Below are 27,299 nucleotides of genomic sequence, written 5' to 3' on the forward strand. Positions count from 1 at the left end.
CCTCACATCCGGCGCGGGAGGCCCGAGCTCGCGCCCTCGCCGCCGCCGCCGCTGCGTGAGCCGCTCGCCCGCGACCCCCCGCCGCCTCTCGGCAGCCGCGGTCTCCTCCCCCCGCCGCCCCCACAGCCTCCCCGGACTGACGGACGGACGGCCCGAGGCCCCGAGGGACGGAGCGCGCGCCCCCGCGGCCCCCGCGCGGCCCCGGGAGCCCCCGGCCCAGCTCGCCCGCCCAGGGCCCCGGGGGCGGCGGGGCGGCGGGCCCGGGCCATGGCGCTGAGCTGAGCGCGGCGGCGGGAGACGACGAGGGGGAGGAGGGCGAGGACGAGGACGGGGTCGGGGCGAGGAGGAGGAGGAGGAGGAGGAGGAGGAGGCCGGTGAGTGAGGAGGGCCCGGGCCCCCCGGAGCGTGGGAGGCGCGCATGGTGTCGTGGGTGTGGGGGCGGGTTCTGGTGGGCCCAATCTGTTTGCGGTCTGGAGAGGTCAGGGGTCCTCCGGGCGCTCTGGCTTTCCCTCCTCCACGGGACCGGGGTTTGCAGCCCTGGAGACGCCTCTGGGCCGGGACTTTGGTGATCCAGTGGCGGAGCGGCGGGGCCAGCACTATTCCGAACCATCTGGAAGGAGGCAACTCTGGCCTGGGCCCGACCTCCCCAGTGGAGCCGCGGCCTGGAAAGGTCGGACTCTGAGCTCGAGCGCACCGGGGGCTGAGAGGCTGCCCTGCGGGGCCAACCTAATGCTGGGTGCCCCCACCTTGTCCGCTCCCCCGGTGACAGCGTCGCAATTCAGCCCGAGACACGCGGGAGGCACCCCCTGCCTCCCCGCACTTCGGGCCCCTTTGTTTTAGAGGGCCCAGCCCGAAGGGCCAGAAATGGCCGAGTCCTCGGGGACAAGGGCCAGGGAGAGCCGTGCAGGCGGCCAGGCTCCAACCCGATTCCAAAGCTCCTTTCCAGCAGTCTCTGCCCCCGACCCTTTGGCCCTTCCCAAAAGAAGCAGCAGGCTGGCAGGTCAGAGGAGCCCATGGGCTGCTCCCCAAAGGGAGGGGGCACTCAGGCTGAGCCTCCTTCCCCCCCAGGGTGCACTGCCCTCCTGGAGCTGTAGTGGAGGGTGCCCTTTCCCCGGGGCCACTTCCTCCAGGCTGCCCTGGTTCCTCTTTAAGTCTTTCCCAGCCAGTCCCTGTGAGACCCAGCCTGGCTCCACGTGTTGTGCTTGGGCGCTGTCCGCTGTCTGTGGGGCCTTGCCGTGACCTTCCCCGAGCATCCTGCCTAGCAGAGGGCACTGGGGGTTCAAGGGCACAGGCCCCAGATGGCTTCTGGAAGGCCAGCCGGCAGGCCAGGGGCACTGCCCATAAGTGGTGCCCCTTTCCAGCTGTGGACTAGGTGTTTAGCTTCTTCCTCAGCTCTCCTCTTAATGGTTTGGAGCCTCCTTTGCCGCCCAGGTGAGGACGATTTGTCATTCTTCCTTGGCCTTTGATGGCTCACTCTTGTTGGAGATGGCGTTCCTGGGTCTGAGGAATGCTGCCCGCTCCCAGAGCCATTTGGTAGCGGAGACCTTTCCAGCAGAGGCCTTCGCTCCTGACTCTCCCCAAATCTGGGTGCCTTTTTCTCACTGCTCATCCTGGGCCCGTGTCCCCTGTGCAGCTGGGGATGCTGTCTGGGACTGGGACTGCTCTTCCAGGCAGAAGCCTCCTCCCTTGGGCTCCCTTTATCTGATCTTTTGGTGTTTGGGTGCCTCTGGCCTGATCCTTGTCTCCTCCTGGAAGGAGTCTTATCTCCCTCTTCCGAGGAGGGCTGTACCTGACCCTGGAGGACAGGCTCCTTCTTGGTTTCCTCTGTGGGATCACCCTCCCTTGTCACCTGCCTGGTGTCCTCAGCTTGTTCTCATCCTCCTGTTTAGTGTCTTCTGAGAGCCTTCATTTCTTAACCCAGAACCATCTTTTTCAGGCCTTGGTGCTCTCCTTCCCCTGTTAGTTCTTATCTCTTCATAATGGGCAGGTACTTCCTTACCAAAGAATCCGGAGTTTCCAGGTGAGGGGACGCGGCCCCGGAAGTGTCTTGTTGCCTTTGAGGAGCCCCTGGGATCATCCCAGATGAGGCCTTTTAAGGGATGCTTCCTTGTTGCTGTTTTCATTTATGGAAATGTCAACATTGATGTCAGTCACCAAACCAGCATTTGTTAAGTGCCAGTCACTGAGGAATGGGTCTCTGCCTTCAGGGAGTGAATGAGAAAGCTTTCTTAAGTGCTGGATTGGGAAGCACAAAAGCCAGGCAGGCTCAGCTTTCCTGGAAGCTGAGATTCTAAGAACCACCTGGTTCGGCAACTTCCTGTGATGTCACCTTGTGGGTGATTGGAATGCGGCTCTCCAATTTACCCCGTTCGATATTTATAGATTATCTGGAAACTCTTGATTCTGTGTCCAGATTTTTCCTGCCCCTGTTGCAATCAGTTTGGGAGAAAGACACAAGACTGAAGGGCATTTGGTAGTTTGGCCACCATAAAATGGCCCAGCGCGCCTAGTTAGAGACAAGTCTCCCCTGGCCCAGCTGTGTTGGTTTGTAGCCCATTTTAAAAGGTTCGTGTCTGACTCTCCAGAGATCCCCTTTGGGGTTTTCTGGGCAAAGATACTGGGGTGGTTTGCCATGTTCATCTCCAGCTCATTTCACAGATGAGCAAAAACTGAGGCAAACAGGTTACCCAGGCTCACCCAGTTAGGAAGGATCTGAGGCCAGATTTTAACTCTGGTCTTCCTGACTCCAGGCCCAGCCCAGTGTGCTACCTAGCTGTCTCACTGGGCCAGTAGCAGTAAGTAGTCTTTACAGGACTGTGCTCCAAGCCCTTCTCCATCTGTAGGAACTGCCAGAACTTCTCTGCTGGCACAGCCTTTGAGAAGCCAGGAAGAAGCACGAAGTTCAGCTTTAGTAGAAAAGAGCAAGCTATTGGCAAAATTTTGAGCCTTTAATCGGGGGTTAGGTTTTTCTCCCGAGGTACCTTGTAAAATCTTTGTGGCTCACTTCTTTTCCCTCAGCCAAGTGGCTTGACTTTGACCTCAGGACAAGCCTGTCATCTGAGACCCTGGCAGCCTGGAGCCTGAGCCAGTCTTGATGCCTGGGTCTTCTCAGATCTCTTCCAGGCACCTCTGCCGTCAAGTGTAGAGCTAGAAAGGCCTTTGCTTTCTAGAGGGCTCAGACTGTCCAGTGAACTTCCCTTTGCCTCAGCTGCTCAGCTTGGCTTTGAATCTCTGTAGTGTTGCCCAGCATGCCCTGGTGGCTCCCCTCCCCCAGGCATGTTTCCCTTTGTGGAAGCCCTTTGAGGGCAGGGACTGTCTTTCTTTGTTGTATTCCTGGCATCGAATAAATGGTTATTGGCTGAATTGATGGAACAGATAAGCTAGTGTGGCTTTTTTTCTTGGGACCATCCAACTTCCTTTTTGTGGGGTTGGTAGACTTCCCTCCAGGTGCAGAGTTTGAGGATAGTGAGGCTCCAGTGCAGGGGTCAGCAACGTCTGGCTCTTTCTGCAGGAGCCATAAAGTCCATTTTTTTTCAGGCGCTGTTACAGGAGCGGCACTGGGAGCACTGCACGGCTCTCAGGGCCAAAAAGGTTGCCGACCCTGCTCTAGTGGATCATGTGGCAATGTCTTCGCTCCTTTGAAAAGTCCTTCGGTTTCCATGGGCTTGGGAGGTTTTACCCTCAGAGTTTATCATGATGAATCTCTTTTTGCTTAATAGAGTGTTGAAGGTAGAGGAGATCTTTCAGGTCATTTAGTCCCAAGGGCCTTTAGTCAGCTGATCAACATTCATTAGACACCTCCTGTTAGCCCTCCACCCTACTAAGCTCCAGGACACACAAAGAGCTGAAGGACTGGCCTTGCTCTCCAGGAGCTGAGTCTAATGAGAGACAGAGACAGCATACAAAGAACCCTGAACAAACAAACTGGGCAGGCTAAATTGGGGATGATCAGTAGAGAGAATGTGCTAGGGTTAAGGAGGACTGAGAAAGGCTTTTTGGTGAAGATGGGATTTTAGTTGAAACTTGAAGGAAGCCAGGGAGCTCAGGAAGTGGGGAGCTCCTGCCCTGCAAGAAGAGGATTCCAGACATGGGGGACAGCCAGGGAAGGTGTCCAGAATCTGAAGATGGGAGTCATTCCAGGAATAGCAAGTCACTCTGGGTCACAGAGTACATGGAGGAGAATCAGGTGTAAAGACAGGATAGGTGAAGGGTGGGCGCCACAGGTTATGAAAGGGCTTTAAAAGCCAAACACCATTTTATATTTGATCCTGGGGGTGATGGGGGCGAGGGGTTGTGAGTGACATGGTCAGACCTATATTTAATGAAGATCTTTTCTTTTTTTAAGTAAACCCTTACCTTCTGTCTTCAAATTGATACTAAGTATAGGTGTTGAGGCAATTGGGATTAAGTGGTTTGCCCAGGGTCACCCACTTAGGAAGTGTCTGAGGTCACATTTGAACCCAGGATCTTCTGTCTCTAGGTCTTGGCTCTCTGTCCACTGAACCACTGAGCTGCCCCTAGGAAGATCATTCCTAGTTGAATGGAGGATGTATTGGAGTGGGAAGGGACTTGTGCCTGGGAGATCAAACGGGAGTGAGGTCATGTCCAGGGCCTGCACCAGGGTGCAAGGAGGAGCAGAGAAGGCAGATCAAGAGTATTAATTAGGAAAAGAAAATCAAGAGACTTTGGCAATAGCCTGGATGTTAGGAGAATGAGGAGCAGAGGGTGGCAACTGAGTTCAAATCTGAATGTGAGAGGGTAATGGTGCTGGTTCCCTCAACAGCCATAGAGGAAGTTAGGAGGAGGGGAGTATTTGTGGGGAGGGGGGAGAGGCATTCTTTGGAACATGTTGTTGAAGATGTGCAGCAGACAGGTGAGGACTGGAGGAGACACTTGAGAATCATCAGTGTAGAGGTAATCATGGAATCTGAGAGATGAGGAGGAGATCGGCAGATGAAATAGTCTCGAGAAAGGGAGCCAAGGAAGAGGCCTGGGGGACACCTATGGTCAGTTGGGGTGACTTAGGTGAAAATGGAGCAAAGACAGGTTGGAGGAAAACCAGGAGAGAGGAGTGTCCCCAAGGAGAGGAGAGCCATCTCCCAGAAGTCAACCTGAAAGAGGATGGAGATGAGGCCACTGGATCTAGAGTAACTTTAGAAAGAGCAGCTTTATTTGGATGAAAAGCTTAGAAGCCAGACTGTAGGAGAAGTATGAGGATGACAGGAAAGGAAGTAGAGGCACCCATTATGGACAACTTTCTGTGGGTATTTCTCCACAAAAGGGAAGAGGAGGACAGTTATGGGATCAAAGCTAGGGGTGGGGGTGGGGGGTGGGTTAAAGTGAGTTTTTCTTGAAGATGGGGAGGATACAGACATGTTTAGAGGCAGAAGAGGAGCAACCAGAAACCAGGGAGAAATGAAAGATGACTGAGATGGTAGGGATGCTAGAAGGAGCCCTTTGGGGAAGACGGATGACTAGGCCCTTCAAGGTAGGAAGTCGAGACCACTGGGGCAAAGGAATAGATAGTGTGGCAGGTGTCTGGGTGATGGGAGAGGAGGAGGGAAGAAGAAGCAGGATTGAACTAGCTCTAGCAGACGGCCTCAGTTTTTCTAGTCAAATATGAAGGAAGACTCTCAGCTGAGAGGGTGAGCTTTGGGGAGGGATGAAAGATTTGGAAGTCCCTGTGGGGGGAGGGCTAGGGAGCTTATAAGGAAGGTATAGTAAGATTATCTGGTAGCAGTGAGGTAATGAGAGCAGCAATTTGTAATTATTATCACCCTGTTCAACAGTAACAGGGAGAGAATGGTAGGAGTGGCACAACTTGGCCAGAAAGGGTCATCCTTATGATTAGGATGAAAGGGACTCCAGAGAATGTAGTGTTGGTGAGAATGGGAAAGGTAAACAGTGCAGGGGTGATGGCCTAGGGAAGAACTGAGGGACTGAAGCACTGGAGGTCATAATGTGGACAAAGAACAGGGTTTGGGGCTGCAAGGCAAAGAGAGTAATTTGTTTTTTAAGCAGTTACCTTCCGTCTTAGAATCAATACTGTGCATTGGTTCCAAGGCAGAAGAGCATTAAGGGCTGGGCAATGGGAACTTGCCCAGGGTCACACAGCTAGGAAGTATCTGAGACCATATTTGAACCCAGGACTCTTGTCTATAGGCCCGGCTCTCAATTTGTGATTACATAAGGGAATTTCAGAGTTGGCATGTGTTTTTGGATGATGGCAAAAATCTTTGGGTTTATCTGAGGTGGGGTGGAGGAGGCAGTAATGGGAAATGAGTGAGGTTGGGCACGTGAGGATGTACGTTTAAGATCAGAGTTGGGGAGAAGAGGCCGCTTAGGGAGCCAGACCCCAAACTCATTGTGGAAAGGACTGTGTCCTGAAAGTCAGGAGGCATGCTGCTGGGTGGTAGAAAAGGATTAATTGAATGTCAGAAGCTTTCCCTATGTTGTGGGCCCCCTGGTCAGCCTGGTGAAACCTCCAGACTTCTCAGAAGAATGTTTGTAAATGCCTAAAATAAGAGGGATTACAATGGAAACCAATTAGATGGAAAGACATTTTTCAAAATATTAAAAGAACAGCTGCCTGGATCTAATTTGAGGTCCTCTGACTTAAATAGTCTACCTCCCTTCTTTTAGGAGTGCAGCCATCGACACCCAAAAGGGTGATGAATTTGCTGGGATTCTCTGTTTCTGAAAACTCTGAGGCTTAATGTATTTTAGCCCAGGAGTGAGTATTTCAACTCAGGTAAACGCGGTGAGAACAGAGATTCACATAACATTTCTCCTACAAATTTTTTGATCTTATTGAAGCCCTTAAAGAGGCAAATTTAAAATTTTTCTTTTTCTTTCCCCTCTCTTTCTTATTGACCTTTTCATGTTTCTCTTGATTTTTTGTGGTTGGATATCAAACTTTCCAATTAGTTCTGGTCTCTTCTTTGCAAATACTTGGAAATCTTCAATCTTGTTGAATGCCCATACTTTCCCCTGGAAGTATATAGTCAGTTTTGATGGGTGGGTGATCCTTGGTTGTAGACTCAAATCTCTTGCAGTTCTGAATATCATATTCCATGCCTTTACAGTCTTTTAGTGTGAAGGCTGCCAGATCCTGTGTGATCCTGATTGGCGTTCCTTGATATCTAAATTGTCTCTTTCTGACTTCTTGTAATATTTTTTCCTTAACTTGGAGACTTTTGAATTTGGCAATTATATTCCTGGGGGTTGACTTTTGATGGTTTAGTGTAGAGGGTGGTCTATGGATCTTTTCAATGTCTATTTTGCCCTCTTGTAGAAGAATAATTTCTTGTAGTATGGAGTCCAAATTTCTATCATTTTTTTATTTTTTTCAGGAAGACCAATGATTCTCAAATTGTCTCTTCTAGACCCGTTTTCTTGATCTGTCATTTTCTCAGTGAAATATTTCATGTTTCCTTCTATTTTATCAGTCTTTTGACTTTGCTTTATTAGTTCTTGCTGTCTTGAGAGATCATTGGCTTCTACTTGCCCAATTCTGGTCTTTAGAGACTGGTCTTCTGCTCCGATCTTTTGATTTTCCTTTTCGATTTGGTCTATCTTGGTTTCCTGCTGTTTAATTTGGGTCTCCAGTTTGCTTATCATTTCATTTGATTTTTGGGCATCTTTCTCCAATTGGGAGTTTCTGTCTTTTAACTTGTTAATTTCCTTTTGAGCTATTTCCCACTTTTCTTGCCAAATCTCTTCCATCTTTCTCATGATCTCAGATTTGAACTCTTCAAGAGCTTGTGACCAATTTTCATTTTTTGGGGAGGTTTGGATGTGTTTCCTTGTTTGTCCTCTTCTGTCTGCTCTATTGTCTGGCTTTTTTTCTGTGTAAAAGTTGTTATGCTTTCCTCTTGTTTTTTCTCTTGGTTAATTCTTAGGCATTACTTGCCATTATTATGTTGGTTTTTCCTTTTCAGTCAGAAGTCTGGGTGAGGCAGGCAGGCTCTCAATGTGTATACAGCTGTGGAGCAGTTTTTGCCGGAGGCACAGCTCAGTGCCGCCCCTCTCAGCTTTATCCTTTTGCCTAAGGTCTGCGCTGTTTAGGCTCCTGGGGTCTCAAGTCTAGCTGTCCTCAGGGTCAAGCCTTCTGGTGGTCCCCTTGCTTGCTCCTCTCTGCCCAAGGCTCCTTTATGAGTCTAAGCGAGCCTCTTCCACAGTCTGTCGCCCCTCCACTCTTACGTCTGCACTCAAAGTCTGCATTCTTTAGCCTCTTGGGGTCTTAAGTCTTGCTGCTCTCAGGAGCAGGCCCTGGTGATCCCAGGTAGCTGCCAAGGACTTAGTGACTTAGTGAATGCCCCACGCTTGCTCTAACTCTTGTGCGCTGGCTCTGGGACTACAGGTGGAGGGGGCAGCGGATTGATCAGCTCGCATTTTAGTGAGAGCTATTTCACCCCCTTATAGTGTGGAAATGCCCAAATCCCACATACCTTCAATGCTGCGCCCTATTGTGGGGTCCCTTTGTTCATGTGGACTTGGTTTTTGTGTCCTTTTGAGGTATCATGTATCGATTGGTTAAGAGAGTTAAGAGCCCTGCTTCTACTCTGCAGCCATCTTAACCTGGAAGTTGAGAACAGAGATTCATAGAAGACCCAAACAGAGAGTCTTGTCACTCTTTGCATTTTTGGCCAGACAAGTGGACCCTTGGCTAGTCCTACTGCAGATTTGGCTTCCATTCGAAAGGTTATCCCCATGGCCTTCTGGTGAATTCATTTGTCACTTGATCATCCTGGAAAACTGCAGCTCCTCTTTTCCTGCACTTACTGGGTAACAAATCTCTGTTTAATCATTGGGGTCCAATGGTCCATTGGGGGAGTCATACCATTTTTGTCTCCATCTTCCTGGAAAACCATCCGTGTTAGTGGGCATCTGACTCCCATCCAACCTATTGGGAATTAATTACCCTGTTGGAGGTGGTAAAGTGGTTGCAGTTCTGTGCAAGAACAGATTTGATGCTGCTCTTGTGGGCAGTCTTGGCCATCCCCACTGGCCAGCTAGTGAACCAAAGTATATTGAATCAGAGGGGAGAGTGACTAAAAGGGAGGGAGGAGATCGTATTTGAATATGGAGCCTGGGAGTCTGTCCTGTGGCTCCCCTCTGCCCCTACCTGGTCCCCAGACCCAGGATTCATTATTAAATTCATAGTTCAGCAGCATTCTGGGTAAAGTAAACTTTTGTGGGAAGTTTTGGAAATCACTTCCACTCCTCTTTCTAACATTACTTTTCTGGCAAAATGTTTTCACTTCTAAAGATTTAACTTGCAAAAATATGTGCCCAGCTCAGTGAGAAATTAGGGATTATCTTTATAGAAAATGACTTTTTAATGTGGAAAAGGATTTCATTCAGTGCTGAGAAGGAGGGATGGGAAGAAGCTCCTTGAGAACTGGGATTGTTGGCATTCTTTGGATTTCTCTCCCCAGCACCTGGTCTCTTACAGGGCCTAGCCCAGCCCAGAATAGGCATTTAATCTAATAAATCCTTGGTGATTGATGCCTCAAAGCATTTATTCTCAGTCTGTCCCCAAGCATGACTCTGGGCCAGGTCCTTGGCCTCTCTCTTGAACCTCAGGCTCCTAGTTTAGCTGGTCTTAGACATCTAAGACTCCCCAATTAGAAGCTTTTCAGTCCAAACTAGATGTGAGCAGTGACCCTGTCTGGAGAGTGTGCCCCCCCCCCCCAGTGGGGCCCTGCACCCTCTTTGTAGAGGTAGGCTCCCTGGGAGGGGAGGGGGCATCCCCATCTCCCCACACCTGGTTGACCTTCTGGGGCCAGCACAACAAGGTTAATGAAGCTTTCCTCACTGGGGTGGGCAGCCTTTCAGCTATTGGAACCAGCTCTTGTGGCCCCCTCCTGACTCTTTTCTGAACTTCTGCAGGTATTTCTGTGAGCCTCCTCCTCAAGGTTCCTTCTCACCCTCTTGTAAGCTGGAGCTTGCCTATGACTTGGCTGGCTGTACCAGGCCATGACCAGAGATGGCTGGGATTCAGCCCTTAACTCCATCTAGGCAGGGTAATCCAGGCCCCTGACCCCAAGGCCTCTGATATTTGGAAGTACATTTTTATTATGAATTAAATATTTCATTCTACAAAGATAAGGAAGAGGATTACAGGCGAAGTTTCAAGTATAAAAAAAAATCAGGGGAAATCTAGATGGCATGAAAACACTGGGTCTAGCCTATATCAGACTCGCTTATCCCCGTGGAGGGAGTGGGGGAGAATCACAGAATGTCAGAAAAGAACTTGTTTGTAAAAACGATTTCTGCACGTTGGTGAAAAGCCCAACACTGGAAAGTATATATCCAGGCTCACGAGGAAGTAACCAAGTTCTTGGCCCTGCTGACCTCACCATTCCAGCAGGATATTCTCCCAGTCGCCTCCTTTCTCCTCATGTCTCTTCTAATACCCTTACATGGGGGAAGGGAATTAGCATTTGTTAAGCACCTGGCACTGTTTTTTTGAGTGTTTTACAAATATTCTATTGGATCCTCACAACAAGCCTGGGAGCCAAGTGCTATTGTGATCCCCATTTTATAATTGAGGAAACTGAGGCAAGCGTAGGTGAAGCGATTGCCACGGTCTTATGGCTTTTCAGTGTCTGAGGCCAGGCTCAGGGCTCTCAGTCCACTGAACGACCCTTCCTTGATTTCCACAGTTTGTAACCTAGTATGGGCCTTGCTTCCCACTTCCCTTCTGGAGAGATAGCATGGTATAGTGGCTTTTCTGCTGGACCTGGACTTGTGGCATTGAACCACTGAGCCTCAGCTTTCTCAGCTCAGTCATGGGCCACTTTTTCAGTACTGTTGAGCAGACATTTATGATTATTTCCCTCGAAGCTCCCTAGAGGTATTTCTCCTGAGGCACGCGGCTCAGGGACTCTGCTCCCTTCCAGTGCATTGCTGCTCTTTCCCTTCAGGCTGTGGGCAGTCAGTGCTGGCTGTGTGACTGGCCTATACTTCACATTTCCCTGAGGATTCAGGCCCCGATTTCTTCACATTTCTCACTGGTTTTGCTCATTCAGACTCTGAATGGTTCACAGCGTGTAGTTTGTGTATTTATCATCTGCCATCTAGTGAACTCAAGTCCTGAGCTTGGAGTAACCCAAGCATTGTCAGGAGAACCAGTGGTGAACTCAGGGGCCTCCAGCTCTGCCTTGTGGCTTCCTTCATGCCCCAACTAAAGTTCCACCTTTTCTGGGCAGCCTCTCCCCATCTCCCTTAATTCTAGCGCTTTCCCTCCATTCATTCTTGCTTCTTTATTCTTTTTAGAGCTTGTGGCCATTTATTTGTTGGCCATCTTTACCCTCCTCCCCTCCCCAGTTAGACTGAGCTCCTTGAGGACAGAGACTGGCTTTGTATCCCCAGCACTTAGCATGATGGCTGGCACAAAGTAGATGCTTAATAAAGTACTTATTGACTGACTGCATAAGTGAACTCAGGTTGTGTGGAGGGGATAGGACCCCCCCCTCCCCCCCCATGAGCACCCACCCTGATGAGCAAGCTGAGAGTACTGGTCTTTGGGAGTTTTGAAGTGTGACGTGCCCAGGCTTCTTTCATCTGGGTCTGAAGTAGCCAAGTTGGTGGAGAACTAACTGCTTCTGTAGCCTCCCATCCCCACATTCCTGCAGGCAGCTTTTCTTTTTCTTACTTGAATTGTTTCTCTTGGTGATGCCTTTGGCTTTTTGAGAAAAACCAGGCCTTTCTGGCTGTCTCCTATCTCCAACCCCTCCAACTCCCTCTGTTAGGCAAAACCAACTGTCAAAGTGACCCTAACATTCCAGGCCCTTCGCTCCCTCCCTCTCCTGCTCTTTTCTCTGGGGCCAAGTTGGCTCATCTTTGTCAAGAGCTTAGCATAGTTGCTGGCACATAGTAGGTGCTGTATAAATGCTAGCTGTTGGCTAGCTGTTATGTTTGAGGTGATTGTGAAACATCTAGTTGGAAATGTCCAAAAGACCGTTAGTGATGAGAAAGAAGAGCTCAGGGCAGAGGCTGGGACGACTTAGGGCTGCTTATGGTCATCTGGGAGTCACCTGCAGGGGCTGGCAATTGGTAGGTCCTGGGAGTGCTGGCAGGCTGGTGCAGTTTAATAAGGCACAGGGCCTTTAGACTAACTAAATAGAAAATAGTGGCTCCCTTGGTAGTCTAGGTAAGTGGATTTGCTTGCATCTGCTCCAAGAATGCTGATTAGTACAATGATGGCAACTCAAGGGGGACTGAGGGACCGAGGGACTGGGGACAGGGGTTAGGGCTCCCTCCACCCCGGCTCCATTGACTTTCATCGGAAGGCAGTCACCTTGATACCTACCTTGGATGTCAGCGCTTGGGAGTTCCAAGTGCTGGTCCTGTCCAAGTCTGGGTCCAGTAGGCTAGAGCTTGTGGAGGGAGCCTGGCTGAGAGCAATGGAGAGCTGAGAAAGGCCTCTGGACAGCAGAGTAACAACAGTTCAGATCTTGGCTTTTTTTTTTTTTAAAAACCCTCACCTTCTGTCTTAGAAACAATACTATGTATTGGTTGCAAGGCAGAAGAGTGGTGAGGGCTAGGCAATGGGGGTTAAGTGACTTGCCCAGTGTCACCTAGCTAGGGAGTGTCTGAGGCCAGATATGAACCCAGGACCTCCTGCCTTTAGGTCCACTGAGCCAGGCAGCTGCCTGTCAGTTCTTGGCTGTCTAAAACATGAGAGAGAGAGACAGAGACAGAGAGGGAGGAAGAGACAGAGAGAGACAGAGAGAGACAGAGAGAGACAGAGAGAGAGAGAGACAGAGAGAGAGAGAGGGGGGGGGGAGACAGAGAGAGACAGAGAAAGTTAGAGAGACAGAGACAGAGACAGAGACAGAGATTGACTTGTGGGGAGGTGAAGAGTCCTGATGGGAGGCTAGAAAATATTTTCTAAATGAGTAAGCTAGAAGAAGGTTGGTTTTTGCTCTTTTTTTTTGTATTTTGCTAATAAGTAGAGCCTGGATGGCATTGGGTGGAGGGAGCAAACCTTAGCATAGTTTTGGATCTTCTCCAGGCCTAGTTGCCTTGATGACAGATTTTAGCCCCTGTATTTGGAGTCCCCAGCATGACATAGTGGGGGAGAGCGCTCGGCGGACTTGAGACAGTGAGATTGTGTATGTGTGTATCCGTGTGTGTGCTTATTAACAAGTGAGGCCTTTGAGAATAGGGCATCCCAGACTGAGCTCATCGTCTTTTAACATGACAGGGAAGATGCTGTGGCCAGTCTAGTCTCTCTTTGTGAGCCAGAGATGTTTAGGTGGATTCTGAGCTGCCTGAATGAGCAAAGCCAAAGGGCAGCGACCAATGGCTTCTTGTTGGGGGTGGGGGCAGAACTCTTAGGAGTATCTGTTGAAGAGATGGGGATTGTTCAGGGCAACGCTGTGGGTGTCATCAGGTATTTGAAGTGCCAGCTGTCTAGTGGAGGAGGGATTCTCTTTGTTGTGCTTGGCCCTGGAAGGCAGAATGGGATCGGTGGTGGGAGGTGCAGAGCTAAATGTAGGCTGTGGGTCAGGAGAGAAAACATCTTTACAAATAGAGGCCCAGAAAGGAGTGGACCGCCTGGCTTGGGAGAGGCAAGTCTCCTTCAGCTCAATAGTCTTACAACAAAGGCTGTGGGGCCATTCATTGTTGAGCGTTCTTTTTCAGGTATTGGTTGGCTTAGATAGATGACCTTTGCGGGTCCTTCCAACTGGAATCCTGTGATTCTGTGTTATCTCACTTGAAAAAGCTGAGGGCGAAGGTAAGTGGGCTGCCCAGAATCACCACTCGGTTTGTCAGGTTCTCAGCCAGGTTTGTCTGACCAGCCTTGGGCCTGGCCCTGGAGAGAGGCTTTGTGCTAGGATAGATGACAGTAGACACAGCCATTCTTCTAGGGCAGTGGTTGACTAGCATCCAGGGCAGTGCTGCCTAGGACTTGTTAGGAAGTACTGAATAATGCTTGGGGAGAGAATTTACCCAGTCCAGGCTTATAATCCCCTCCTAGGAGTGAGGGGGCACAGAGGACTTCATCAGAGAGATCTGAAAGTCTGGAAGCCACAGGGTAAGAGTGAGGGCTCACCAGCTGCAGCTCTAGAGGGAGGCTGCTCCCTCTTGGCTATTGGGTGGATTTCTGGGAGCCCTCAGATGAGATCCAATATGGGAAAGCAGGAGTTGGTTGTGATTTTCATCAGTTTTTTTAAATCTCAAAAGGACTATTTAATGGATTCCCGCAAATGCCAACATTTTGAATCCTAGGCTTTAGAGTCCATTAGGATATTAGAGATCATCTTGTCCAACCCCTTCGTTTTACAGGAGAGGAGGACATTGGAGCCTTGAGGAGTGACAGGATTTGTCCAAGGTCCCAAAGGTGGTAAGTATCTGAGGAGAGATGGAGGCCAGATTCTCTGACTCCCTCAGCTGGTGCCCTCTGACCTCTTTAAAGAGAACCTGACATTTTGGCACGTGTGGTGGATTTGGGCTCTCATTGGGGACCCGCAGCTTTGAATGTGTGTGCACATCCATGGGTATTGTACCCAGGCCAGGGGTCTTTCTGCAAACCGTGGTTTGTTCACTGGACCTTCCGGCTCTCAGTTTTCTCATATAAAATATAACAAAGGAGTTGGACTAGTTGCTCTTTTCTAGTTTTAAATTTATGATTTTTCAGTGGAAAAAAAAACAAAAACGTATTTCCAGGAAATGGCTCTGCAGTGCCCCGACTCCTTATAACATCGAGTGAGTATAATTCTGGCATCACCTAGCTCCCAGGGCCTGAGAGGGGGTTAGGGTCATTTGTTGTTATTGTCCACTAGCAGGGTCATCCCTTCTCACCCAGAAGAGTGCCTGACTATTATACAGAAGCAGGGGTGTGCTTGGAGCCTCCTCAAAGTTGTCCCTTGTAAGCATAGGTGTCCCCCCTCCAGGTTCTGGCCGCGGCCCTCTTCTCCCTCAGCCTGCTTTGCTGGGAGAGCTCATCGGCTCCCAGAGATGCTTCTCGGATCTACCTTGATTGCCCCAATCTCGCCACTGACTTCCAAAGTTGCCATCTCCACCTGCCCGTCAGACATCTTAAATAACCCCCAGACTTGCAGCCTTGGCCTCATCTGGGCTTCCTCATTAGCTCTCATCCCCATATCCAGTATGGCGCCAGGACCCGGTGATTTCCCCTCCGTAGTGTCTTTTGAGTGCGGCCTCTGCTCTCCTCTGACCCTGACCTTGTCCCCACTCAGTGCAGCCCCCTCATGGCCTCATGCCTGGACTGTTGTTGGAACTGCTGGCCAAGGGGATGAGTGGACCCTGGCCCTGGCCATTGTCCCTCCTCCTTCCTGACTCCTTAGCCTTCCCTGGCTGTGGGGGAGTCCCAGCCCAGATCCCCCCTTGTCCAGCCCTCTCTGTCCCCTGGAGCCAGACTCTCGCTCGCTGGGTGTCTCTTGTGGCGCTTGCACAGTGCCCGGTTTAACGAGTGCCAGTCCATTGAGCAGGGTGATGGGTTTTTATGAGAAATCTCCCTGAGGGGGCGGCTGGCAGAGAAGTGCATTCTGCTGGGCGCTGGATCCCAGGGGCTCCAGAACTGTCCTGCTGCACCCCCTGGTGGAGGAAGGCGGGCTAACAGCGAGTGGCCGAATTCTGGCTTGGTGGTGGGCTTCGGGGGTGCAGGCCTTCCTGGGCAGGGCAAGACCAGGAGCCTGTGCCAGTGTGCCAGGGCCTGGCTGCTGAGGGCGCTCTCCCAGGGATGCCGAATTCCCTTCTCTTTCAGTGCCTGGCTGCCATTTACAAATGTAAATACTGCCTTGGCCTGGGCTCTCTGGATACAATGGTCTTCCTCAAGCCTAAACACAGAAACAAAAGCTGGTGTTCTAAGAGACAGCCCAGATGGGAAGTGATAAAGCCACCATTGAGAGAGCTTTGTTGAGAGGGTGCTGGTGGACTTGTAAAATTTCCACGTATTCATGAAATCCTATTATGTCATTCTCATTGTTAGCTTGGCCTGGCCCCAGGCCTGCACTTTTAGAGAGCTGTCAGCTGAGCTGGCCACCCGGAATCAGGGGGGGGAAGCAGGCTGAACAGCTTCCTGAGCCCTGGGTGCCATGGCCGGGGCGCCCTGATGGGCCCATGCGTGACATGCCCTTTCCTGAAGGCTAGGCCTGTTCTGCTTTGTCTTTGGGCCTACTCTAGGCTTTAATACAGAAGAGGGGCTTCATGGGAGTAAATGAAGAAAGAACACGAGATGCAAAGAAATCTAGACAAAATGATGTTGGAGAGAAATTCCTTCTCTCGGAGAGGCATCCGGGAGCCCGGGCCTACCTACACCCTTAGCATGCTTCTGTCGAGGATCTTGACTGCTTTGAAATGGAAGGAAAGGCAGGCAGTACCCACTTATTAAGTTCTGTTCTGGGCCAAGACACCATGCTGTGCTCCATGCTGGGGATACGGATGCAAATACAAATCCCTGGCCCCAAGGGGCCTACGTCTAACAGAACAACAAAAAGAAGCCTTGGGGTGGAGAGAAGGGTAGGGTACACGCTGGGCTGGCATGATTGAAAAGTTCAGTGGAGGGCAGCCACAGGTGAAGCGAAGAATGATGGTTCTTATGTGGAGGTTGGGGAAGAGCTGCTCTCCATTCTGCTTTCCAATGAGAGAGGGCCTGGGGGAGGGGAAGGCTACTAAAGATGGGCGAATCCCATGAGATCATCATGCTGAGGTTTCTGGGAGAAGCTGAAGGAGAGCAACTGTTGGGAAATGAAAGCCCTTTTGATTACGAATAATATGAAGGGGCCAGAACCAACCTCAGATTTCTCCTTTCTATGGCCAAGCGGTGACTGGTTGGGCTTCAAGTGAGAGGCTTTATTTCACTGTTTGCCATTATTATTTTAAAATGGGGGCATGTAACCTGTGGTGGTGGGGGGGTGGCTGGAGATTTTCCTGAGCACCCTTCCCCCTTTTTCCTCGGGAGGGAAGAGCAGCTTCTCCTTTTCATTTACTCAAGGTGAGCCATTTTCCAGTCATGATGGGGTCAGTCAGCTGGGTGACAGCTCCTTGGCTGGAGCCATTCTCTACGTGGAAGTGAACCTTCCACAGGATCGATACTCATCCATTAGTGAGGGAAGACATTTTTAGGATCTTATTAACACTCCCAATTCCCTGTCTAAACTGCTTACTCATCCTTAGAGAGGAGTAGAATAAATATTTGGCCTCTTTTTGGGCGCCGCTTCTCTTTTGATGCAGCATTTTGTCCGGCATTAACAAGGCTCCAGTTGGGATGCAGGCCTTCAGGTTGTGGTAAGGGGCTGCCTCTGGCTCCTGGGAGGACCTCTGGTCCTATGTGGCCTAGGGAGAGCCATCCATACCCTTGGCCCTTGGCTAGGACTTTCATTCCTCTTCTTTCTTAGTAAAGCCTAGGGAGAGAACTTTAATGGGATGGTTCATGTAGCAAGATTTTTAACCCAAAAAGGAAAAAGCTCTACTTTGGAGATTGTTAAATACCCTCAAGAGGAGAGATTTCCTTTCCAAAGGATAATGGCGCGGATGTGGTGTTGTCCATGTAACCCTCTGCTAAATGTGTGTCCCTAGTGATCCTCCGTCTTGTCTTCCTAGGAGGACTTGGTTTTGGCCTTCTCTGTATTCCCAGGGCATAGCCCAGTGCCAAGAAATGCTTGGTGACCGAGCCAGTCAGTCTATGGCCATCTGATGATATCTCGTATGGGCCAAGCTTAGACATTAAGCTGGGTGACTTTGAACTTGCTGCTCACTTCCTCTGGACCTCCATATGTCACATGGGGACAGAAATGCATTTATGATCTATTTCAGTCCATTCGGCCAGTAGCCCGCCGACGTGAGATGATAAGCAAATCTCATATACAGTTTACGTGTGCAGTCATGTAAAGCCTTTTCCCATATTAATCCTTTTGTGGGAGGAAACTCAAAAAAAAGTGAAAAGTTTTCTTTGGTCTGGATTCAGCGTCCATCAGTTCTTTTTCTCTGGCAGCATCTCGAGCCCTTTGGGATAGTTTGGATCACCGTATTGCTGAGGAGAGCTAAGTTATTCACAGTTGTTCATTGTGCAGTATTGCTATGGATGTGTATACAGTGTTCTGGTTCCGCTCATTTCATTCTGCTTCATTTCATGTCTTTCCCGGGTTTTCTGAGCTCTTCTTACTATCATTTCTTATGGCATAATAGTATTCCATTACAATCATGTGCTACACCGTACTCAACTATTCCTCAATTGATGGGGATCCCCTCACTTTCCATTCTTTGCCCCCACCACAAGAGCTGCTTTAAATAAATAATTTTGTACATATAGATCCTTCCCCTGTTTGTTTTTTATTTCTTTGGGATAAAAGCCTAGTAATGATATTGCTGGGTCAAAAGGCATGTACTGTTGTCTAGCCCTTTGGGCATGGGTCCAAATTGCTCTCCAGAATGATTGAAACATTTCGCAAATCTCTCAACAGTGCATTAGTGTCTCCATTTTTCCACATCCCCTCCAAGTTTTGTCATTTTCCTTTTCTTTCATAATAGTCAGTCTAATAGATGTGGGGTAGCACCTAAGAGTTGTTTTTATTTGCATTTCTCTTAATAGTGAATTTGAGCATTTTTTCACTTTATTATAGACAGCTTTAATTACTTTGAGAACTGCCTGTTCTATTCTTTGGCCGTTTAATTGGGAAATGACTTGTATTGTTATATATTCAACTATATATTTGAGAAATGAGGCTTTTATTAGAGAGACTAGTAAAATTTTGCACCATTATGATTACTGCACCTTACTCTTAATTGTATTTCTCCCTGTTGGGATTCCTGACCACTTACACCTCCCCCCCTCCCCCCAATTTGTCCTCTTTTATATTAGTCAATCCCCCTTCCCCCATTCTCTTGTCCTCTTCCCCTCCTACTACTATCCTATAGGGTAAGGTACATTTCTATACCCAGATTGTGTTTTTCCCTTGTTGAACCAGTTATAGGGAGAGAAAAGTTCACATATTCCTCCTTACCTCCTCCATCTTTCCTTCCCCTATAAAAGCTCTTGCATGTGAGATAATTTACCCCATTCTATTTTTTCCCTTCCCTGTCCTCCCAATGCATTCCTCTTTCTAATGCCTTAGTTTTATTATTTTTTTTAATGCCATCCCATCATATTCAACTTACACCCTTGCCCTGTCTTATATACTCCTTCTAATTGCTCTAATAATGATAAAGTTCTTTGGAGTTAAAAAAAATCATCTCCCCAAGTAGGGGTATACACAGTTTAACCTCATTGAAAGTCTTTTGATTTTCTTTCCTGTTAACTTTTTATGCTTCTTTTGAATCTTGTATTTGAGAGTCAGATTTTCCATTCAGCTCTGGTCTTTTCATCAGGAATGTTTGAAAGTCCTATTTTATTAAATATCTATTTTCTACCCCCCAAGGATTATGCTCACTTTTGCTGAGTGATTCTTGGTTGAAGTCTCTGACTCTGGAATATCATATTCTAGACCTTCCAGTCTTTTCCATCTTGGAGTTGACTCCAAGGCAGAAGAATGATAAGGGCTAGGCAATGGAGGTCAAGTGACTTGCCCAGGGTCACACAGCTGGGAAGTGGCTGAGGCCAGATTTGAACTTGGGACCTCCTATTTCTAGGCCTGGCTCTCAATCCACTGAGCCCCTCTTCCAGTCTTTTAATAAATGAGTTGTTAAATCTTGGGTAATCCTGACTTTGGCTCTGTGATATTTGGTTTCTTTTCGGCTGTTTGCAGTATTTTGCCCTTAAACTGGGAGTGTTGGAATTTGGTTATAGTATTCTTGGGAATTAGCCTTTTGGGATCTCTTTCAGGAGTTGATCAGTAGATTCTTTCCATTTATATTTTGCCCTCTGGTTCTAAGATATCAGGGCGGTTTTCCTTGATGATTTCTTGAAAGATAATTTTTTTTTTATCATGGCTTTTAAGTAGTCCAGTGATTTTTAGATGATCTCTTCTGTATTTATTTTCCAGCTCAATTTTTCCAGTAATATATTTCATGTTTTCTTTTCTTTTGACTTTGTTTCTTAATGTTTAAGGGAGTCCATTAGCTTCCACTTGCCCAATTCTGATTTTTAAGGCATGATTTACTTTTGCACCTCCTTTGCCATTTGGCCAATTCTACCTTTTGAAGAGTTCTTTTCCTCAGTGAATTTATGTATCTCCTTTTCTAAATGTCCAATTCTGGAATTCTGGAAGTTCTTCTCTTCAGTGCATTACTGTATATTTTTCCATTTGGCCAATTCTGCTTTTTAAGGAGTTCTTTTCCTTGGATTTTTGTACCTCTTTTACCAATTCTGTTTTTTAAGAATATTAATTTCTTCAGTATTTTTGGGGTTTCCTTTACCAAACTGTTGACTTTTTTCATAATTTTATCATTCCCATTTCTTTTCTCATTTTTTCTTCCACCTCATTTGACTTTTAAAATTCCATTTGAGTTCCTCCATTCTTTTTTGGCTTGAGAGCAATTAATATTTTTTTCTTGGAGGTTTTAGGTGCAGCAGTATTGACTTTGTTGTCTTCTGAGTTTGTGTTTTGGTCTTCCTTGTCATCAAAAGAATTTTCTATGTTGTGTTTCTTTTAAAATCTTGTTTGTTCATTTTATAGTCTTTTTATTTTCATTTAAAAAAACTGATAAATTTGGGGTCTGTAGCTGAGATGAAGAGAGTACTGTTCTAGGCTTTAGGTTCTTTGTGCAGCTGCCCTTAGCATTGACTTTGGGAATCTATCTGCTTTTAGTTCTTCCAGTGTGGTATGATGTAAGGAGAGATGTGTTTAGAACAGGCCTTTGCTCTGGTCTGGGGGTAAACACAAGCACTCTTTTCCATCTTGGAACTGTGATTGGTGTCCTCTCCTCTCCTGTGACTGCTAGTGCTTCTCTTCCCCTTGAAACAGCACCCAAGAACTACTTCCTGGTTCTGTGTATGGGCAGTGTGACAGGAGTCTTGCACCCAGAACCAGCAAAGGGGATCCCTATAATCTCCTTCTGAGCAGTTGTCTGACCCTTATTGTCTGGGACTGAGAACTCCTGAAGCCTTTGCTGCTGTTTCAGCTCTGCCCAAGGCTTGTGGCTGTTGCTGTGATGGGGCCTGCTATGGTGTCTTGCAATCCAAATCCACCCTGGTCTGCTAGATCCCTCCTGCCAGCCTTCTAAGTTATTTTAGGTTGAAAAATTACTTCATTTCATCTTTTTGTGGGTTATGCTGCTCCAGAATTCATTCTGAGATGTACTATCATAGTTTTTTTTGGAGAGTAATTGGGGAGACATCAGGCGGGTACCTTCTCCACCATGTTGGCCATGCCTCAAACCTTTCTTTTTAGCAAAGAAAAGCCCAATGCAGGTCCAGAGGAGGCTTCCCACTCTCTGAAGTGAGGGTGAACATTTGTGCCATTGTCTGTCCTCCAGTTCCTCAGAAGCTCCTTGGCTTTCCTTTACATTGTTTGTTACTGGGTCGCATTGTTCTAGGAGAACCAGCATATTCACAGAAAAACACAGTTATTAGTTTAGGGAAAGGGACACTTACCTGCTAGAGACTTGAAGTAGCCTCTTGAAGAGGTGACTTATGAGTCTTGAAGGGAAGCTAGAGGGGAGCATGGTGAGCCTTCCATGCCCAGGAGAACCTGCAGTGATGTGGAGATGGGATCTGGAATGTTTCCTAGGAGGAGCAGCCAGTGTGTGACATGTGAAGGAGAGCAATATTGAACCACTTGGGAAAGGTGGACTCAAAGCCCGATTGTGAAAAGCCTTAGGTACGGTGATTTGAGGGACATGGGCATATGAGAACACTGGTGGCATTTTAGAAAGAAAAGAGAACACTGTTCTAAGCCAGTGGTGGCAAACCTTTGAACCTTTTAGAGAGCGAGTGCCCTCATGCCCAAAGTACAACCCTCATGCTGCATGTGAACCCCCTGCCTTAACCCAGACAGGGGAGGGAGGAAGTTCTCCTATTGGGCTGCTGGGCAGAGGGGTGAGTGATGTGAGAAATATCCTCAGGCATGTGTGGAAAGGAGGAGGGGAGCAGCCCCTTTTCTCACACTCTGTCACATGTGCTATAGGTTCACCAACATGGACCTAAGCAGGGAGAATCGGATGACAGAGTCAAGAATAATGGTTAAACAGATGGGCTAGAGAGAGCTGGGTAGGACACCCAAGCAGGACAGAGTATCCAGAAGGAGATGGTCAGCAGTCATAGAGAAGTCAAGAGGGATGGGAACTGAGCAAAAGGCTGTTGGCTTGGGCAATAAAGAAATCCTTGACAGCCTTGGAGAGAACTTACAGACAGCATTAACAGGATGGGGGGGGGGGGTGAGGAAGATGGTTGTGGATGGCTTTTTTGAGCTAGTAAAGGAAGCCTGGGTCAGTAGTGGGAGGAAACGGGAGGGCTGGGCTAAGGTGTCTGAAGGTGGAGACCTGTGCATGTTTGTAGGCATCTGGAAAGAAGCCATTGGATTGGATAGACAAGCAGAAACTGAAAATTGGGGGAGGACAGCGCAAGGACTGTATTTGCAAGGGCAAGGAATCTCCTTTTGTAAACTGAGAAAAGAAGAGAAGAGTGGGGTGGGGGACGGGCTGGGGCCAAGAATAGGATGGTTTTGAAGGATGGATGGCGGGGATTTTAAAAATTCTTCTCCCAGGAACTGATGAAACAATCCTTCTGCTAAAAGTGGAGACAGCAACCCTCATTCTTAACAACACAAGTTGTGTACACACATGAGAAGTCGCAAATCTTGAAGGAAAAACACACTGGGGCCAATTAGCTATGTAGAAAACCCAAGTAACTCAGATAGGGAGAGGAAAAAAAGACAGTTTAGGATATACAGACTCTTTTTACCTTTTGTCTTGATTCTGAGCTTTAAAACACCAAATAAAATAAAACATTTCCATATATATTGTAGAACAGAAGGCAGAATTTTACGTGGAAATGACTCTCCAGTATTTATTATTGGGAGCTTTTCCCAGTTTGGTTTTCTCTTATTGGTGATTAAGAGCCGCTCTTTGGGAATTATTTATTTATAACCTTGGTCCACTTATCAGTTGGGGAATGGCTTTTTGTCATATGTATCTGTTCTTTTTTACCTATTTTGGTTACCAAACCCTCATTGGAGAAGTTTTATACATAATTATTTCCCCCTCCCCCTCCTTATCCTAGTGCATTAATGTGGTCTGTACAGAAAATTTTCTGTTATATATAATCAAAGTTGTTGATTTTATCTTTTGTAATTGTCTCTGCCCCTTGTTGTCAAGAATCCATTCCCTGCTCATATCTGTGAGAGGTGCTTGAGCTGTTCCTCTTATTTTTTAGAATAGGATTAGGGTCACATAGCCATTTAGAATATATCGGGGAGTGTGGTATAAGATGATGGCCTAAGCCTGATTTCTGCCAGATTGCTTTCCAGTTTCCTGGCAGTATTTATCAGATGGGGAGAAAACTTGCTTTTCTCAGTGTGTTCTTTGCAAACTTGAAAGTGCTACCTAAATGCTAGTTATTATTAGGACCATTCAAAGTTGCCTTGTTTGCCACTGATTCCTTTTGGTCTTCCTAAAAATGATGTGTGTGTGTGTGTGTGTGTGTGTGTGTGTGTGTGTGTGTGTGTGTATGTTTTCTATATTTACATATTGATTGTGCACATATAAATATATATGGATTATATAAGAACTTAATTTTGGAGGACCATTTGTCCCCAAAACCCTTTATGCACCGATATAAGCGTTATCAGACAATTGATCCCCTCTGGGGTGGGGGGAGAGAATCTGAAGCACCACGGCAGGAAACAATTGTCAAGAACAGTTTCAACATGAAGATGAAAAAAGAGATTCACAACCCATCCCACCCCCGCTGTTGAATAGATGGAATGATTGTCATAGACATGTGCCTAGGAGGCTTCTTTATATTGCAGCCTGCAGTACAGCAGGAGCCCCACAACCGGAGTTCAGGTACAAGTGGAAGCCACGTATGGTTTCTGCAGTGCCCAGGTAGAGCCTGAATGTTCCTTCTGACAAAGGCTTGATTGTACCAGATCTCGAGGAAGATTCTGCTGGCCCCGGGCCCAGGTTGAAGCCTGGCTTACCAATTTATCTAGAGAGAAACTGTCAATGAACTTTCTGGAGCCATCGCTGGTGAGATTCCGGACCTTTTCCATTTGGGATGAACAGTCTTGTATTGTTTTTTGCTGGCGCTATAGAATAGCCGACAGTTTTTCACTGTAAATACTAGGAAGGGTTTGGTCAGAAGCATAATATCCTATAAGCTTCTTGCCATGTAGATAAGGACCAGGGTCAGGCTCCCATTGGTGCAGGGTCGGATGGGGACCCCAGTGAACTGCCTATATCCTGAACAGCTGCTGGCCAGAGGCTTCAGGCACAGGCTGGGAGAATCTGGGGAACATTTTCAATTGTTCAAGAATAGAGCCGGGCCACCTTTCTTTGATGTCTTAGTCTTTTGATAAGCAGTTGGGAAAACTCCTTTTGAGACTCCTTTTGGGGGGAAGATTTTGTTCAGAACAGTTCTGGCAACAGCACTGGCCTCCTTGCTATTATTGCTGAGTGCCCTTGGAAGACCCAGGACAGCCCCAGCAGGGGGGACGATTGGCTGGACTGGCCGGGCTCGTGGTAAGAGAGTTCTTTATTCTCTAGTTTGTCACTGAGACTTGACTTTGCCCTTTTTCTTGGAAAAGTTTTATGTTTTATTGAATTCACTTTTTAGAAAGCAAACAATGGACCACCAAGTCGAACCTGTAAAAGTGGGTGGGTGCACTTTGCCATTCAGATGCTATTTCTTAGAAGGAAGTTCGTCCTGAATTAGTGAATATTGTAAGGATTTACTAATATACTCATATTTCTTGTGGAATTGGTACATTTTGGGTGCGGTTAATTCACTATGCAGACTTCCTCTTTTCCTTACATTTTCTGTGTGTGGAGATGGGATACTCTCTGGTGTCACGGGCCTTTTAAAAGCTTTACTTAGACGATTTCCCCTGCTTTCTGGCAGCTGTTTCTCCTGTACTGACTGAATGTGTAAGGGTGTTTAATTCTGTGATGTTAAATTAAAATGCATTTCTGTTTCATTCAAGTTTAAGCTTCTAAAAATTATTTTTGCAAAACAACCAAGAGCCACCATAGGTTATGCCAACTCTGAATTAGTTTGCTATAAGACTATCATATTGTAACCTAGAGAGGCAATTTTGTACAAAGCTTGCAACAGCCTCGCCTGTTCTTGACATTATTCCTTAACAGTGACTAGAATCGCCGAGCATTAAGTGTTAATGCAACTTTGGAACAGTAGCAGTCTTCTCTGTAAGGGGGGAGGGATGTTTTCATTTGGACAAGGGAATCCCAACTGAAAAAAACAGAAAGAAAGCTGTCCATTTCTTCAGATTGGAAAGAAAAGACTGGGTGAACCTCATGATCTGATCCTTTTCCATTTACTGGGGGTCGAATGAAGCCGGGGCCGCCCCCACGCTCATGGAAATGATCATCAGCTTCCTGTGAGTAATTTTGGGTTAAACTTCTTCAGGACTCAGCCACAGTGTGAAGAGCCCACCAGGTGAGGAGATCTGTAGGTCGAGATTGAGCTAGTTATCTGGGTGTTGCATTTCCTCCCCTTAGAGCAACAAGTTAATGGGCGGGGGGGGGGGGGGTCCAAGCAAAAAGTGCCGCGCTGTGCTCATTCCCTCCTCCCAGCCCCTTTCCTTCCCCTCAAAAGTTGTGTTAGTGAATGTTTGACTTATGACTCAGGAATGGTTAAAAATAAGTTTGGGCTCTGAAAGCCTAAGAAACCTTTACTAAGTAAGCACCGATTCTCTTCAAGGTCGCCTTCCCTTCCCTCTTAGTATCGGTTCCAAGGCAGAAGAGTGGTAAGGGCTAGGCAGCGGGGGTTAAGTGACTTGCCTGGGACCACACAGCTAGGAAGTGTCTGAGGCCGGATTTGAACCCAGGACCTCCCATCTCTAGGCCTGACTCTCAATCCACTGAGCTACCCAGCTGCCCCCAGAATATTTTTAAATGGGAAAAAAAAAAACAGGAAGGAAAAAATATTGTTGAAGTACTTATCAGCATATTTAAAAAGTTCAAATGAATTACTCCAGGGAAGAATCCCAGCTCCAGAGGACCTCCCCTCCCCTGCCAAGTATGTTGGGTCGATAGAAACCAGCTTCCAAATGTATCAGAATCGCAAAGAATATTCCAAGGATTGGAGAGCATGTTCTGCAGAAAGCTTTTGGATTTACATTCCCAGCCCTGTTTCTTCCAGCAGCCCCTGCCAGAAGGCTCATTTTGGGCGCCAGCTTCTTTGCCCTGTGCTTCCAGACAGTTCCCAGGCCGTGGCTCTGTACCTCCTCCTTTAGGACCTCATTATTTCTCCCCTAGACCGAGGAGCAGTTAATGGCCTTTCTTCTCTCCTTTCCTGAAGTTCACCCCCCCTATAGCTCTCTCCTCCATAATAATCTTTCTGAAACCCAGCTGACTCCATCCTTCCCCTGGCTAGTCTCCTGCTTGGTGACTGCCAGATTCTTTCTCCCCCAGCTAGCCTCTCTCTCTTTTTTTTTTTTTTTTAAACCCTTACCTTCCATCTTGGAGTCAATACTATGTATTGGCTCCAAGGCAGAAGAATGGTAAGGGTAGGCAAAGGGGGTCAAGTGACTTGCCCAGGGTCACCCAGCTAGGAAGTGTCTGAAGTCAGATTTGAACCTAGGACCTCCTGGCTCTAGGTCTGGTTCTCAATCCACTGAGCTACCCAGCTGCCCTAGCCTCTCTTTTATCTCCCTTTCCAACATAATAGGACTTCTCCTTTCATTGATTGCTCCAAGCTTGAGACCCTCCCTTCTCATGTGGCGGTGTTGGACATGGTCTGGAAGAGCTGACTTCAAATTCTACCTTACACATACCAGATCAGTGACCCTGGGCACTCCTTTGAGACTCAGTTTGCTTCTCTGTAAAGTAGGGGTGATAAAGGCAGCCACCCCAGGTAGCTGTTGGCCTGCAGTGACAGTAAATGGAAAGGGCTTTGCAAACCTCCAAGCGCTAGGTGTGGGGGGATCATTTTAGTCATTTGTATCTTTAATTGTTTGACTTTCTGTCAACCTCCTTGAGGAGTATTTGTCGAAGGAATGAACTAAATGATCTTATTCTACTTCTTGAGTCAGTCTGCAGGGCTTGACCACACGTTTGCCCATTGAACTCCTCTGGCTCTTCATAGCCTCCAGGATTAAATAGTAAGTTCTCTGTTGGTCATTCATAGCCCTCGATGATCTGGCTCCCCCTCCTCTTTCCTCTCTTCTAATCTTTTTATATCTTAACCTTCTCTCACAGACTCATTA

At 47.7% G+C, this 27,299-nt stretch overlaps 1 protein-coding gene across 1 annotated transcript in view; it reads left to right on the forward strand.

Moving 5' to 3' along the window:
- Positions 1-321: 321 nt before the first annotated feature.
- ATP13A3 (ATPase 13A3) overlaps positions 322-27,299 on the forward strand; it is a 68,694-nt gene continuing 41,716 nt past the window's right edge. The window contains exon 1 of the mRNA XM_044670877.1: positions 322-374. The gene's annotated coding sequence lies outside the window, so the exon portion shown is untranslated. The remainder of the gene's footprint in view (positions 375-27,299) is intronic.

Source organism: Gracilinanus agilis, chromosome 3, assembly GCF_016433145.1.
Source record: "Gracilinanus agilis isolate LMUSP501 chromosome 3, AgileGrace, whole genome shotgun sequence".
NCBI lineage: Eukaryota > Metazoa > Chordata > Mammalia > Didelphimorphia > Didelphidae > Gracilinanus > Gracilinanus agilis.